The sequence below is a fragment of the Montipora foliosa genome, chromosome 3, assembly GCF_036669935.1.
Source record: "Montipora foliosa isolate CH-2021 chromosome 3, ASM3666993v2, whole genome shotgun sequence".
NCBI classification, from domain to species: domain Eukaryota; kingdom Metazoa; phylum Cnidaria; class Anthozoa; order Scleractinia; family Acroporidae; genus Montipora; species Montipora foliosa.
In genome coordinates this window covers 53,996,013-54,003,512 of record NC_090871.1, presented here as the reverse complement: position 1 = coordinate 54,003,512, position 7,500 = coordinate 53,996,013, and the positions used below count along the sequence as shown (strand labels likewise).

Below are 7,500 nucleotides of genomic sequence, written 5' to 3'. Positions count from 1 at the left end.
ACCTCGTGGGATATGTGAGATGAATTGTGGAGCTCAACATTGTTCTTCTTAAGTGAAAAATTCAGACCACGCCTCCCCCGTTTTAAAGATAAGGATTTAATTTTGCGTGCACACTCATCCATGATTTTGGACTTTAGGGTGTATTTAGTTCTTTGTAAGATAACATGCTTTGGAAGAGTCCTTTTCCAAAATTGCGATGTCGAACCTTAGCAAGTCCGTTGGTAAAGCCTTTGCTTTGATTTTTGTCGTTCCTCTACAGGAGGAAGACGAAAGGCGAACTTATTTTCTTTGCTGAGAAGGTAGCCACTCCGATTTTGCTTTCATCCAATGCGAAATAACTTTTCCCATAACTTTTGCCACCTTAGGAGCCTGTTTTCCCGGCACCACGATAATTCCTTGGGATGGGAAGGGGAGAAAGCAGACCCTTAATAAGTAGAGAAAAGAAGACTGTTATTCGCGCCCAAAGAGGATGTCTAAGTAGTCCAGCTCTGTCTTATTTGCCGATGCGCAGATATTAACTTTCATTTCTCACATTTTATGATGACTGAAAACAGGAAAATCATGATACACCTTCGCTAGGAGTGGATCAACACAAGCCAGTCTCGCCAAACCAGACGAGAACCAAGAAGAAACTGGAAAATGTGTTGATAATTCAGCTCGCAAATATGTGCTCTGACCGTGTGCGCATTGTCTACAGAACGGTTGTTAGGTTAGTATCTTGAAATGAGACCTCTACTGTAGAGACCTCTACTGTAAGGTCCTCTACATCAAAAGCGCAAAGATTCGGATAGGTTGTTTGCTGGCTGTGTCAGTGAAAAAGATGAAGAATGAGAGGCTAATGACCACCCACTCCGAGAGACTGCCCACGAGGTAAAATGTGAATATTGATTTGTACTGATTATAGTTAGAAGAGGTTACTTGCATGGCTCACTTTGCTTAGATTTGGATTGGTTGGGTTTATATTTTCCCTTCGCCCTTGAATTTTCTTTGAAGGCGTTTACTATGATAAGTCGATAGCAAACTTAGCGGATTGGAATAGATTACTGTAATGTAATGCCAAATTGTTTAGCCACGACGAAAAGGCTGTGCAGTGATGTTCCCTAGTGTTTAGACCAGATTTTTATACTGTAACACATTACTAAATGAGTTATCGGTCTGGCAACTTAACACTTAGAAACAATTCGTGCTTGTCAGACGTGGTTTTATAATACTTAACCATTAGAGTGTAATGTGAAGTGCTAGTTTTCTATCCATGTAGACCATGTGAGTGTTAGCCCTACCAATGGATTTGGGCCCACAAAATGAGAGAGAAAAACTCTGACCAGGGTGGGAATTGAAGCCATTACAATACTCTAGTTTGAAGAATAATTAATATAATTTACATAGTTTCGATTGAGGACCTAACGTTTTGACACTCGACATGCTAATGTCTTCAACAGGGGTCGTCTAAAGCTGAAACAATTAAGGGTGGTACCATCCACGAGACTGGCTCGTTAATTCCACATGCACGCTCTTTTAAAACTTGACGACTGCCTCCTTGTGCCTCAAGCACATTTGGTATTGTTTATTTACTCCACATCAACTAAATGTAGTGAAATAGTTGCAATGTTGAAGGAACAAGGAAGAGGGGAGAAGGGCATGATATAGTTAGACTAATTATATGCCCTTTTTAATTGTTTATAAATAAAGGAAATAAGGGACAGAGAGGAAATCAATGTTACAAAGGTCGTCTGACAGGGATTAATAGTGATCAAAATAATACTGGAAGAGAGCTCTTTTAAACAACCGTTTGGTTTTCGACAAAGAGAAATAGGAATAGCATTCCAGTAATAACATCCAATTACTGTTGGGAAATAATTTCTTTTGTCTATTCAATAGGGAGTGGGATTGAGATGTTGCAAGGTTGCAATACGAGTGCCGTAATTATGTTGCTCAGATACATGGGATAGGGGGTCATGGCAGTGGGGATTGTAACACTCATGTTTCACCCGAGGAGTGGGGGGAAAATTAAAGTGTAACACTGTACAAATGGTACATTCCCCGCTACGCCCCGAGGTTGGAGGAGGGGAGGGCTTGTTTTCAATTGACTAATGCATTATTGGAGGGTTCGGTGGAAACAATAGAAAATTAGTTTGACTAGAAAGCATATCATGCTGGATTTTGCCCAAGAAGCAAGTATGACTTAGGTTTTAACGATTACCTACTATTTTCACCGTGATACTGATTTCACTTTTACCGGTTCTCGCCTGCGCGAAAGAAAAAGATAGGGGACTGGTGTGGGCCCAGAAGAGAGAGCCTGTGCGCAGGCTATATATAGCGTTGCCGCAAGCTTATTTGTCGCTATGAACCAGCTCAAGTTTTTCTTTCAGTTCTCGAAAGAAATCTCGCCCTTTAGATGGTTTTGTCTGGCTACGCTCAGGGGAAAGAAACCTCTTGCCAGCTTGTTGACCAATCAGAAGCTCAAATGCGTTTGAAATCCCGCGTCATCTTAGCGCTGGTCTCACGCACGTGCCTCGTCTTCTGATTGGTTTAATTGCTTGTCTGTGTCCTTGGTGCTTACGGCTCTTTGAAAAACGTTCCGTGCATTTTGGCACATTCGTTTTGCATCATTTTAGGGGAAAGACAGGGTCTTTCTTGATAACCTATCGAAATAACCTTGTTTTCTCTTACTCGTTTTAAATGCTCCTCGTTGACTGAGTCTGAGCAGTTATCTTCATCGGAGGAGAACGCATACACAGTCTTCTGGTATCGACTTGATACCAGAACAATGTGAGACTGAAATAGAAAGAGATTTCATTAGCAAGTCTTTTTTTTTTTCTGTAAACATCACTTTAATTACAATCGTTTTAGTACCGTAAATATTTTAACTCAAACACAAGAAAATTGATACACTTTATTCGCACAAAATATATAAACCTCAACACCCGCACGTAACATAGATTTAACCATTTCTCCGAGAAACCTCGCTTTTAGGGAACCACTCATGTTAGGGAAGATCAACTAGTTGGTGAAGGATACGGGCTTGTCTGTAAGTCAACGTCAACCGACTGGACTTTCCTTTTCAAAGTGTTTGTGTGATTTTTCGTGAGTAAAATTGTTTCAAGTGTGCCTGATTGTGGCGAATTTAGAGCGGCAAAATATATGTTTGATATCAACACCCTAATTATAAGTTTGCTTTATATGTAGGTAAAGATACTAAAGTGAAAAACTGACGGGGCACAGTCGAAGTTCATGTCTCTGAAACTCGCCGATTTTTAACCGCCATTTCGTCGACAGTTTGAGTCGTGTAGTCTAAGAAATTTTTCCGTAAATTTTACGGACCATCATGAATCATATCCGAGAGACTGCGTTAAGATCTATGTCGGCACATTCGAGGGCAGATTTTGAAATCAACGACTACGCCCCTGAATTTGGCAAACTACTAAAAGACGACTTAGCTCACCCTTAGCAACTCCTCGATGTCTGAGGCCAGAGTACTGCAGCGCGGCGGGAAGTATGAGGGGACGTTCATTCACAGACACCAAAGGTGATTCCTTGCGGGTACCGCGGACAGTCTGGCCCCAAAAGCAGCCTTCGTGCAAGAAACACTGGTAGCGTAACAGAATATAAAAGCAAAGACATAAAGACACAAACGATGCAAAGGAACGACATTGAGGAATTCTGATTTTTAGCCATTTTCTGTAGCAGCTGTAACGGCACTTGAGAAAAAGAGACGTCATAGGGAAATAAGGCAAAAACCTACTTAGTCAACTCTTTGACTCACGGGATTGATCAGTATGTAAATTCACCTCTCAATTTCAATGCACTGCGAAGTAGACAAGTACTGAGGATGAGTCTGAGGATGTAGATTTATATCATCTCAAAGGCATCATCCTGATAAACGTATAACACCAAATTCTCATGGCCAGCCAACGAAGAAAGCTATGAAAGTAGTTAGGAGAATGAACTTTTAGATCATGGCAGTCAAACGGGTTTTTCCATTTTACTTCGTTTCTTTGCTGTCCTGCGAAAAAAACGAAGCGATAATTTATGAAAATGATTTGTTCATGTTTTCTGGGGCCCCTGTCACACCAGTTTCATTCCTGCGTGAGGGATAACAGGCATATTTTTGTCACATCAAAAGAATCTCAATTTTTACGTAATTATTAAAACCAGTGGACTCCTCGGAGTGAGTCTTCCTCTGTCTAACACCAAAAAATTTTAATCGTCAATGGGGTTCGGTACAGAAGTCAATTGGATAAAATTGCGCAAATTTGTATTTTGAGATGACGTTCTTGTTGCTGTCTCCATTTCTTAGGTAGGAAGCTCCAGTATCGGAGAGATTTTAAAAGAAAGCACGAAATTTATACGGGAACGAAAACGTCTGACTCTCTTCAAAATGCAACATGACGCTATCTTAAGAACTCTTATCGTATAACTGGGTTGGTAAGAGCGCTTTTGAAGTAAAGAACTGAAGAGGAAAAACAATCTTGCTGCACGTGCTGCACGCATTTTAGCACATATATTTGCGGTACTCTGTCAGGCTAACATAGATCTTAAAGGTCTCTGCTTTAAGATCTACAACGGCAACCTGTGGCGATGAAAACGTCACCTCAAAATATAATTTTGCTGTATCGTAAGTCTTTTGCGATTATTCCATCTTGTTCACGTCGCACAATGTGGGCGAAGTATTCTAAAACTAAATTGGTTAGGAACGGTTTCGGAGTAAAAATGAAGAATGAAAGGTTTTACATTTGTATGATCACGTTGTCGTTAAAGCCTCAAATTTGAAGACCTCAAATACATGGAGATGGTTATGAAACTCGACAAGTTTCTTTGTTTTATGTTTTTGTTTGCTGTTTTGGCCCTGGCCATGCGCAAACCACACCATTTTGTCCAAAATGCAGCCAATCAAAAGTTTCGATTAATTTATTAAAACTCTGTTGGTGAACCGAGGACAAAAGCTTGTGCATGGTCATAGTCAAGTTGACATGAAGCGTGATGTCACTGTTCTCGATTTTAAAATTTTAAGAGTTTCATATCCAGTCCATCTATTTGAACAATGGTCAGAGTAACGCAAAAACATGAGCAGGAATTAATACGTGCCTGACGTGCAGCACGATTATTTTTCGCCTTTTAAGGTAATTCTCTTGAAAATGATGTACCATCCAGATTTCTGTCAAACTTGGCACAATAGACCTTTTTCGCTTGTACATTTTGTTTTCCCAATACAGGTCATGTGATCATACGCAGGAGGTTTGGTCCTTTGTTTTGTTCTTTAAAAAGCGTGCATGCGGACATATTCAAGGTTGCATGCACTCTTTTTAATGAACAAAATAAAGGACCAAACATCCTAAGTATGATCACATGATCTGTATTGCATGGGAAAGCAAAACGTACAAGCGAAAAAATCTCTGCTCGTAGAGCATTGCACCGGCATCGCAGAGGTCTTGGGTTCGAATCCCGTTCAAGTCGCCTGAATTGTCAGGTGTCTAAAAAGTGCTTAAAAGAGCAAGGTCGATATAACTGTAATAATAATAATAACAATAATAATAATAATAATAATAATAATAATAATAATAATAATAATAATGTGTTGGAAAGCACAAGACAAGAAGATCAGATAGCTTTTAAACTCGCCGTCGAGATGTACCTGAACAGAATGTCCATCATATGGTCCGGTCCGCTCTCTGATTTCAATCGCATTGTAGCCTCCAATCAGTACGCCTTACCTGCTTTGACTTACTTGATGTGGACACAACACCTTCCCATCACGGAACTTCAACGAATTGATCGTGAGACGCGCAAGATCGTCGTAGAGCAGGGAGGAAAGCACCCGCTGGGCTCAACTGCCTTATGTCATCTTACAAGGAAGAGCGGAGGACGAGGTCTGCGTTCCGTCGAGGCCGAATACAAGGCGATTAAGATCAAAGGTGCACTCAACCTGTTCAAAAATGAGGATCCAACCATGGAGCTGGTGCGCCAGTTTGAAGACCGTTCAGTAAGGCTAGGACATTGTTCTATAGTCAAGGAGGCTTTGAAGTATGGGCAAGAGCTTGGGATAAAGCTAAATTTGGTGCACCCTAAACCCTACATGCTGTATTGAGGATGGAGATGAGATCCCAGGTACAAAGACCAAACAGCAGTTGAAGCGAGCTCAGCAAGAAAAGCTGAAGAAGGACGTGCGAAGTCAGAGTTGGCAAGGGAAGCTGATCGCATCGAGATGGAGTGACTCCGAGCTGAGTAACGGGTGTTTTGACTGGCTTAAGTGGAAATCCTGTCCATCATAGGTGATTGCTGGTATCTATGAGCTGTACGAGCAGATGCTCAATACACGAATCTACCAGAGTAAAAAGACGAGAACTGCTAGGGAACGTGACGTGCGATGCAGACTCTGCGGTAAAGCGCAGGAGTCGGTTTGCGCATATTCTGGCTGGGTGTTCTGCGCTTGAACAGAGCAAATACCTCCACAGGCATAATTGCGTGTTGAAGATTCTGTTTTTTGAGATGCTCCATGATCTGGCACTCGTGGACACTGTGCCGCCTTGGTACTCCCCGATCGAGCCAAAACCTGTCTACGAAAGCGCAGATGCACAAGCCTTTTGGGATGTCCCGCTTTTCGCAGACCACGTGGTAGTGAGAGCCAACCGGATAGATGCTAGGGTTGCGGACCACAAGCGGAAGAATGTTACCATCTTAGAGATGAGTTGTCCATGGGTGGACAACAGAGCTGCAAAAGACCAGGATAAGACAGATAAGTATGCCCCCTTGCGGCTGGAACTAAAACAACAATTCAAAGTATACAGCATAGACCAGCACAACATCATTCTAGATGTACTGGGAGGATACTCCAAAGGACTTGAGAGAACTGTTAGGGTTTTAGTTTGAAGGAAGAGTAAAGAAGTCTTGATAAATATGCAGAAGTCCGTGTTAGTGTCTGGGTGGGTGACCAAAAACATATACCCCTTCGTAAAACAGAAGCATTGGACCGAAAATACTATTAACGCTAACAAATGCAAACTCAGCAAGGTACAGATTTTGTTAGCTTGCTTTATGCAAAAACAAATATTGATGCAAAAGTAAATGAATATTGATACACAGTTTTTAGAAAGAGCAGAAGGAAGTTTCCAGGACGGTCGCTCGAGAATAACATATTTACGACATGAAAACAACATTAATTTTGAACCGTGAATATAGAATATAAACAGTTACGATCAGCGACAATTTTGTTATTGTACGTTTTGGCTGCACAAATAAATCGCAAAATCGAAAGTGACATCGCCGGAATTCAGCGGGCCATGATTAATTTACCGCGGAATGTTTACTTGCCAAACAGTGAAGCATCTGTGTCAAATGATGGCAAGATACCGGGTTTTCGTAAGTTTCTTTTTCTGTCAAGTGTTACAAAGTTGGACAATAAATGAGCGAAGTCAAAACAAAGATCACAATCGCCCACCATTGTTTCTGCAAAGTCAAAAATTTACTCTCCAAGACGAGGTTATTTATCACCAGGTAATTAAA

The 7,500-nt window shown here is 41.2% G+C and overlaps 1 long non-coding RNA gene across 1 annotated transcript in view; it reads right to left on the bottom strand.

Moving 5' to 3' along the window:
- Positions 1–4,591, bottom strand: part of LOC137997730 (uncharacterized) — a 10,532-nt gene extending 5,941 nt beyond the window's left edge. Inside the window, exons 1-2 of the long non-coding RNA XR_011122565.1 lie at positions 3,443–4,591; positions 2,671–2,775 (exon numbers count right to left, since the gene is read on the bottom strand). This is a non-coding gene — a long non-coding RNA (uncharacterized lncRNA). The remainder of the gene's footprint in view (positions 1–2,670; positions 2,776–3,442) is intronic.
- Positions 4,592–7,500: the final 2,909 nt, after the last annotated feature.